Source organism: Emydura macquarii, unplaced genomic scaffold, assembly GCF_026122565.2.
Source record: "Emydura macquarii macquarii isolate MOO-44397 ecotype Brisbane River unplaced genomic scaffold, CSIRO-AGI_Emac_v2 contig_1876, whole genome shotgun sequence".
In the NCBI taxonomy this organism is placed as follows: domain Eukaryota; kingdom Metazoa; phylum Chordata; order Testudines; family Chelidae; genus Emydura; species Emydura macquarii.
The window spans coordinates 2500354-2509763 of record NW_027132013.1 but is presented as its reverse complement, the minus strand read 5'-3'; the positions used below and the strand labels follow the sequence as shown (position 1 = coordinate 2509763).

Sequence of the window (9410 nt, the reverse complement as noted above, 5' to 3'; positions counted from 1 at the left end):
AACTGCAGCACCAAATACCACTGCCCAATGTGAGAATAAGTGTCCTACATTGCTTGGAACCATTTAATGGGTGCATGGGCTGTTATTGGGTCAAAGAGAGCCTCTAAATGATAATTACATAATGTTCCTACAGTCTATCTGATGGCTAGGCAATCTCTTTATCATGGAACATCATGATCATGCCTGCATCTTCCACTTAGGTAGTATTGGATGTCCAACACCCTGAAATGTTTTTTGCAGTATCACTGCTCTCCACTAAACTGCTAAAAGCATCAGTTTTGTCGTATAAACAGGAATGAGAAGACAGGACATTGAAGTGTACAAGCTGTACACTTCGAATACCTTTTATCTTGATAAAGGCCTCAACACATTCAGTTGTCGATTGGGTTGCTGTGAGTGAGATCTGTCAATGGTGCTGCAGGGGTCACAAAGTGGGTCATTGACTTTCATTAGGAGCCAGCCAGTCACAGGAAAGTATGTCTGTTCCTTGGTGGGAACCAAAGTCCTAGGCTGGCCCTCTTGTCTTATCCACCCATTCCCTGTGAGATACCCAGGTATTGGCTTTCCTGTATCCCAAATTTACCTCTTTTGGATTAGAGGAGACTGGACTCATTGCTAGTGATTTGCAAGATGGGGGCCATGGAGACCGGATGTGACTGCTAACTTGTACTAAAAACAACTACATCATCCAAATAAGTCAATGCAAACTGGCAGTGATGGCAAAGGACTTAGTCTATAAGCCTCTGGAACGTGACCAAGGCCACGGGCTGGGGCGGAGCAACAGCATGGTATTACAGGCACTCCTTGCCTTAGTCCATAAATGTAGGCCACATGAAAAAGGCTGAAAAATACTCTCCCGCTGTTTGGGCCTGGATTTGTTGAGCCCACAGATGATTTTCCTACCTTGTCCTGCCCCCCATCTCTGTCTCCCCCTTCACTCTGACTCCCCCAACCCCACAGATCCTTCTCCTCAGTGCAGAGCTCCTAGAAAAGGCAGGCAAGGCTTAATCTGACCGAACAATGCTGATACTGATGGTAGGTAAGAGACACTGCAAGGGAATGTGTGTCAAGTTGTATTTCAGTTGACACAAACAAATATGGGAATATGTATTTTGGTTTAAGCCTCTTTGGAAAAAAGTTGGCCCCAAGAATGTTTTTGTTAATGGTGAACTGGCAGTATCCTCTTTTCACTTTCAGAAATATACCCATATAGTATTCCAAAGAAAAATCAGGAATTGGATTGGCAATATTCATAAAACGGCATTGATTTATGTTGAGATGAAAATCAAACTCTAATGACAATGCCTCTGATAATTACCTGGAGTGACAATAATCTTTGTTTACCAAAATATTAAGTGACTCTAGCACAACATTTTAATATACTGACTTCTATGGGACTATTCACTATGCAGAATCAGGGTATAGCTGGCTAACACAGTTCCAGACTGTCTGACCCTATGTCCTCAACTATTTCTTCCTAATGATATTAATAGAACAATTACCTGTACTTTTTGCAGTTAATTAATATCCATGTTATAGGTAGGGGAGGGGAAGAGAGGTCTTCTCCTGGACCCTAGATTGGGAGATTAGAGGAAGAAAAGTACCATCTGCCAACAGCAGACATCTAAAGCAGGAGAAACAGCTTTAATTCAGAATTCTCACATTGAGTATTACCTCACGCTGTAAGTAGGCCACTGGTTGATTTCAAAGGGGCTATTTGTGGTATCAGATACCCTTTCTTGTGCTGAATAGAATCACACTGGAGCCCTTAAGGAATAATTTTAATTCAATATTATTTCTTTAGATTAGACTTTGTTGACTTGAACTCATGATTGGGGTATTTTGTACATAGTTTAGGTTTTAAATGTTATAAAACTGTACAATTATATCACAAATTTTTTATCTCAAAGCAGTGATTAGTGTGAAGCATTGTGCTTGGAATAAAATGTGACTGATTATTTTAAGGCGTTCTATTTATTCAGTCCAGTCCACCGATTTGATTGGATTCTATTTGCAAAGTCTAGTCCGAATTATAACATGGAATTACACACTCTTGCCACGTGGTGGCACCCCAAAACATTTTCTGCTATCTTGCAGTGCACAATTGTGATCATATGCTGCTATCATTTAACCCATAACCAAGAATGCCAGAAATAATGCAACATCATTATCAGAGTGAGTTATAGGTGACCTGTACAGGAAAATAAAACTGGGTTTGCGCTTTTAATTTTTCTATTTAATTTTGTACAGAGAAGGCCTGAAAGATGTTTGTCAAAAAAAAAAAAAAAAACACTGCTTGTTTTTCATGTGACAAATGCATGTCTTCCCTATCCTATGGCAACTGGAGAGCCAATGAAATTGTGAAGGGATTTTTAGCTATACTCTTTTTTTTTTTTCTCTCTCATTTTTGTGAAAAAGCATGAGAGTTTTACAATTTTAAAAAGCATTTTACATTTTAAAAAAGCATGAGACTTTACAATATTTATTCTCTGAGATTTAAGGGTTAAAAAATCAATTTTTTCCTAAACCTTTCAGGTCTTTCTTTTACACTATGAAGCACAAACAAACAAACAAAAAAACCCCAAGTTTAGTCGAAAACATACATACAATAATGGTCACCCCATCTCTGAAAAGGTATTACAGAACCAGAACAGGTTCAAAGAATGGTGAAAAGAATCAGAGAAGATTAGGGTTGGAAGGGACCTCTGGAGGTCATCTAGTCCAACCCCCTGCTCAAAGCAGGACCAATCCCGACTAATCATCCCAGCCAGAATGATCAAAGTAAATGGAAAAACAAAGTCATATGGAGAGAGACTGAAAAAATTCTGAGTGTTTAACTCATAAGGTAGACACATAAGAAGGGACATGATAACATGGTTGAGAGAAGGTAGATGAGGAACTTGCACTCTGCCTGTTTCATAACACAAGAACCGGAAGGCATGCAATGAAATTAAAAGGTGGGAATTAAAACTGATAAAAGGAAATAAGTTTCCACACAGCATGTGATTAAACTGTGGAACTCATTGCACAAGAAGTTGTTGAGGCTAAGAATTTAACGAGATTCAAAAAGGGATTAGACATTTATATGAATATCAAGAACACCCACAGTTATAATTAAAAATAACAAAAAATGTTGGCAGAGGTATTATAGCTTGTGTTTTACAGTTTAAAAAACAATCTCTAACTATCAGAACTTAGGATGAGGCCTATATTGGGGGACATACTATCCAACTGCAGGATTCTTATTCTTCCTTCTGAAGCACCTGGTACTGGCCACTGTTGGAAACAACACACTGGACTAGATGGGTTTTTGTCAAATCCAGTGGGTCAATTCCTATGTTCCTATGCTTTTTTTAAAAAAATAAATAAATAAAAATTCTTTGCAAGACACCTTTCCAGGATGAGTCAAGCAGTAGTAAAAGTCAATATTACTTATTTTCATTAGAAAATGGAATTATTCTTTTAGCTTCTTTCCAGGCTCCAATAGAACTTCAGTACCTGCTTAAAACTAAAGCACCTGCTTGTGATTTGCTGAATAGAGATGGACTTGTGAATCTGGGCTTGAGAGAGAAGATAATACACTGGGTTAGGGAAAACATATTTATCTGTTCAAAATCTGTAACAAGTTAATAATATATGTTATGCTACGAGTTGGATCATTTATAAAGAATATGCAAATGTAATAAGGAAAATGCAACATGTGGTAAAATGCTGGCTCCATTGAAGTCAATGGGAGCTTTGCCATTGACTTAATGGGGCCAGCATTTCACCCATAGCAAATAACATGACTTGATTAGGTGAAAGGCTGCCAGAAGGACACAAAGCATCTTGAAATAGGACTGTCCTTTTTCAACAAAGCAATAAGAAGTAACTGTCTTGGTTTCTGGAAAATACGTTCTTACCCTAATTCCAACTAACATTTGGCATTCCTGATGGCTGTGTAGTGGTTTATTTCCTCTTCAAAAGCTGCGGGTCACATACAAATGAGCCATTCCACCTTCGAGTCATGTATAAACAAGGCTTTTCCTCTTCAAGGTAAAGGATGATTTTAGTTCTGAGGAAGATGTTCTGATATTGAAATGATACTTACATCGGTTATGTTCAAAGTCCTACTGTCTAGTTAACCTACTAAATTAATTACTATATATTTAAATATATTATTGATTCTTTTTATTGGAATGGCAAATCCTTAATTTTATGATTTGCTGAAATGTTCTTGCACCATCGCTTGGTTACCCTGATGAAATGTTTTTCCATTCATGTTTTTGACTGTGTGTGCATTAGATTTTTTTTAAAAATGTTCAGTGTGAAAGTAGTTAATTGACAGAAAAATAAAACAGGAGTAGGAAATCACCCAAATAAAAATGGCAAAAACATGTGTACAATTTAATAACTCTTGCACAGCTCTAGTTGGAAGGTTTGAATTACCTCAATCAGCAGGCAAAAATCTTGACTCCTGAGAGTAAAGGGTTAATTTCCTCTGGGCAAGTGATAGCATAAATAATTGTCAAAACAGTAGGTTGTAGCACAAATTTTTCAAATGAAGAATAGTAATAACATCAAAACCAATAAGTAGAATCCAGCCGAAGGGGGGAAAAAAACTTATGGTAGCTGAGGAAAATCAAATTTAAAAGAATGTCACAGTTGCTTTGTTGTTTGTCAAAAAAAATTGACAAGTCCCAGCTGCCTTGTGTACCATTAGTGTTCAAAGCACTGCAGCTGAAATGGTCATGGTGAGTGAGGCATCTCTTTGCCTGCATGTACATGGTTACAGTAAATGTGTTTAAACAAACATAAAATAGCAGTGTGTAGTAAATCAAAGCCAAAAATAATTAACTCATTAAAACAAGTGTCTAGAGCTGGAATTAACAAAAGACCAGCTAAAAACTGGCATTCTTTCTAAAAAGGGTCTGGAAATTGAAGCTTGGGTTAATTAAATGCCCATAATGGTATGAAGAGACAAGTTTAGTGAAGTAATACCTTTTACTGGACCAACTTCTGTTGGTTACAGAGACAAGAAGCTGGTCCAGTAAAAAATATTACTTCACCCACCTTGTCTCTCAAGTATCCTGGAACCAACAAGGCTACAACAATACACATAAAGGTACAAACAAATTAAAGGCTATTGCCTTATGTACACTTCATAAATGGAATACCTGTTGAAATCACTGGGAATTTAATATGCTGAAGGATTGTAGAATCATGATCCAGTTTGCAGAATCCAGAGGTAGCAGATCATCAGCATTCTGTACTTCCAGGTCCAAATTCTGCCTTCCACACTACAGTAGGGTTACATGGCTGCTGAGGGAGTTAGCTGATGTGATTTCAGAGCCATTGGCTATTATCTCTGAAAGCTCGTGGCAATTACGGGAGGTCCCTGATGATTGGAAAAAGGCAAATATAGTGCCCATCTTCAAGAAAGGGCAGAAAGAGGATCCAGGGAACTACAGACCGGTCAGCCTCACCTCAATCCCTGGAAAAATCATGGAACAGGTTCTCAAGGAATCCATTTTAAGGCACTTGGAAGAGAGGAAGGTGATCAGGAACAGTCAACATAGATTCATCAAGGGCAAGTCATGCCTGACCAACCTGATTGCCTTCTGTGAAGAGGTGACTGGCTCTGTGGATGTAGGGAAAGCGGTGGACGTGATATACCTTGACTTTAGCAAAGCTTTTGATACAGTCTTCCACAGTATTCTTGTCCGCAAGTTAAAGAAGTATGGGTTGGATGAAATGGACTAATAAATGGATAGAGAACTGGCTAGAGCATAGGGCTCAATGAGTAGTGATCAATGGCTCCATGTCTAGCTGGCAGCCGGTCACAAGTGGAGTGCCCTAGGGGTCGGTCCTGGGGCCAGTTTTGTTCAACATCTTCATTAATGATCTGGAGGATGGGGTAGATTGCACCCTCAGCAAGTTTGCAGATGACACTATGCCAGGGGGAGTAAAAGATACCCTGGAAGGTAGGGATAGGATACAGAGGGACCTAAACAATTGGAGGATTGGGCCAAAAGAAATCTGATGAGGTTCAACAAGGACAAGTGCAGAGTCCTGCACTTTGGACGGAAGAATCCCATGCACAGCTACAGACTGGGGACCGATAGGCTAGGCAGCAGTTCTGCAGAAAAGGACGTGGGGGTAACAGTGGATAAGAAGCTGGATATGAGTCAGCAGTGTGCCCTAGTTGCCAAGAAGGCTAATAGCATATTGGGCTGCATTAGTAGGAGCATTGCCAGCAGATCGCGGGAAGTGATTATTCCCCTCTATTCGGCATTGGTGAGGCCGCATTTAGAGTATTGTGTCCAGTTTTGGGCCCCTCACTACAAAAAGGATGTGGAGAAGTTGGAGAAAGTCCAGTGGAGGGCAACAAAAATTATTAGGGGGCTGGAGCACAAAACTTACGAGGAGAGGCTGAGGGAACTAGGCAAAAGAGAAGAATGAGGGGGGTTTGATAGCAGCCTTTAACTACCTGAAATGGTATTCCAGGGAGGATGGAGCTAGGCTGTTCCCAATGGTAGTAGATGACAGAACAAGGAGCTATGGTCTCAAGTTGCAGTGGGGGAGGTCTAGGTTGGACATTAGGGAAAAGTTTTTCAGTAGGAGGGTGGTGAAGCACTGGAATGGGTTACCTAGGGAGGTGGTGGAATCTCCATCTTTAGAGGTTTTTAAGCTGCGGCTTGACAAAGCCCTCGCTGGGATGATTTAGCTGAGGTTAGTCCTGCTTTGTCCAGTGGTTTGGACTAGAGGACCTGCTGAGGTCCCTTCCAACTCTAATATTCTATGTATGGATAGGAGGACAAGATTTGGCTTTTGATGTTTACTGCAGTGATTTAGTTTATATTTGTAAAGTAAGACATGTTCTACTGGAGTTTGAGTTGCTTGTATATAACCCAGAGGATTTCAACACTCTTCCTGAATTGTTCAGTCTCTTTCCTCAGTATTCCTAATAACATCTAAGGAGCCTAAACTGGAGGGTAGGCTTTAAAAAGAAAAAATCCCATGCATATCTTGGTAAAAAAAAAAGATAAATTTTCTCAAATACACTGGGCCAACTTCTGCCATCAATTACACCATTCAGTTCTTTTGAACTTAACAAGGTTGCTCAGATATTAAAGACACACTATAGGCTAAATTCTTCTCTAATTTATCCTTTATGTAACTTCAGTGGACCTATACCAGAGCTGAAGTTTACCTATTGGGCCAGATTCTCCATGACTCTAGTGTTATATCCGTCTAACCAATGACATCAATGGAATTGTACCTACATAAAGGGCCCACTGTCTTTAATATAAGCCCTGGCTATCAAAGACTCACAGATTGTATAGGTCCTCTTAAACATGTCTGCTGCTTTGTATGAACCAAAATGCCTGGCTGCATGGGAGTGGGTTCCTGCCAAAATAATGTTTATATTGTGAAATACCTGTGATGCCTCATATCAGCATTTTTGTGTTCAGCAAAATAAAATACCTTCAGAATAATGTTGTTATGCAATCCATAATATTCAGCATCTAAAAACTAATTTTAAAATCAGAAGGAATTTATTGCTGCCCTACTACAACTTTGTGCAATTGGCCTTTGAGTGTGAACACAGGTCTGACGGTTCTCGACTGATTGGGTTGAGGACTTTAATAACTCATTCATAGGTGAGGGGTTTATTACAGGAGTGGGTGGGTGAGGTTCTGTGGCCTGCATTGTGCAGGAGGGCAGACTAGATGATCATATTGGTCCCTTCTGACCTTAGAGTCTGAGTCTATGAGTTTATAATGCCAACTTCTTTGGAAACTGGTTCTTTTTCCCAATGAGTTCACTTGCATTGCAGCAAAAAATGTCCATGGGCTTAGGAACACTTTCCTCATCACAAATGTCAGCTCTTCTGTGATGTGCAGAGTTATTATTTAAAACGTCATTATTTAATTCTATGTCCACTCGTTTCTTTACCCCAGTGCCTCATTCTTGTATCTTTATCCTTTTGTTAGAATAGCACATTTCCAAGTTTTACAGCCTGGGCAGCTCAGCTACAGTGAAGTAACTCCCTAGTTTCTTTGCCATTCTTGAATAGTTCCATCCTTCCCTATGGTAGACATCATCGTTCTGTACTGAGACAACAGGTGCACTGCTTCATTCAGGGGATTCTGGCAAAGTCTCCTGCACAAGCCACTCAGCAATATGCTTACCTTTCCATAGCACATGAGCTGAACTATTTAATAACTGTGCCCTGCTGGTTGTCTAGGGCCCATAAATGTATACCTGTTTTTGTACTGTCCAGTTGTTTTAGCTGCAAGCTCCATATACAACACCAGACAAGATCATGAGGAATAATTTGTTTTTCATGCTGTCCTATTGGTCATGTCAGAAATATCACAAAAACAACCTTTTTCACGGTATTCTGATACTTCCGTGTCAGATGACACCCACGAATGCAGTTGTCCAGAAATAAAGGTGAAGAAGAAAATAAATTATTTTTTTATAATCTCAAAATGAGGTTTGGTTTGGGTTCCAGTGGATGTCGGGGGGAAAGTTAAATGGAAGTGGAGGTTTCTCTGTATTTTATCTAAACCTATTTACAAATCCTGAATCTCATGATGACCTGGCAAAACAGACAGAGTCAGCAATGGATTTTTATAGCAATGTTATCAACAGTTTGTATTGTCATTTTGACCCTACACTTGCCTGAATAGAGTCTTGTTGAACCCTGACACTTACATTTCTTATGCTAGTTGGGCCTGGTGTTTTCTTCAGTAGAAAGAGAGCCAAGTGTCCTGGGTTCTGATCCTAACCCTGTAATTAACTCACTATGTTACTTTGGGAAAGCTATTTAATTCCCTATGTCTGTTTCCTCATTTGAAAGATGGGAATAATAAACAGGAAAACTGTGAAGCATAATTCATTATTTATAATGAATTCAGATCTTTGGATGAAAGATTATATCAAAGTATAATATGTTAATAAGGATAAAAAAATTCAGTAATACAATTAATTTAAAACGTAATATATGTTTAAATAATTATAATACCCATTCACTGAGCCTGGATATTGAGGGACTGTCCTAATTTTATCTGGGCAATGCTATGATCTGCAAACATAACCCCAGAATAATTCTGGGGTCATCAAATGACACCATCTTTCAACTTTGAGCTGCTTTGTTGGAATATACAGATGTGATGTGATCATATTTTGATGCACCTTTGTCCTGCAACAGCCTTCCCCCCTTTGGTGATAATATATGTCATTCCATTGTATTGTCATACTGTAAGGGTACATTTATCTCAGATGATATTTTGATGTGGCTTCATGTTGTCATCCTCTGAAGCATGATGCCATTGTCATGCAACTTGAGAACGCTGTAGCATGTTATGTCATGATGACATTTCAAAGAAACATCATAAATTTGTGGCACACTTTATTAAATT

At 39.1% G+C, this 9410-nt stretch overlaps 1 long non-coding RNA gene across 1 annotated transcript; it reads right to left on the bottom strand.

Annotated features, from left to right (window-relative positions):
- Positions 1-1676: 1676 nt before the first annotated feature.
- LOC137159603 (uncharacterized) lies at positions 1677-3932 on the bottom strand. The gene is made up of 3 exons (XR_010921659.1): positions 3903-3932; positions 3518-3560; positions 1677-1767 (listed from the first exon to the last, which is right to left on the bottom strand). It is a non-coding gene; the product is annotated as an uncharacterized lncRNA (long non-coding RNA).
- Positions 3933-9410: the final 5478 nt, after the last annotated feature.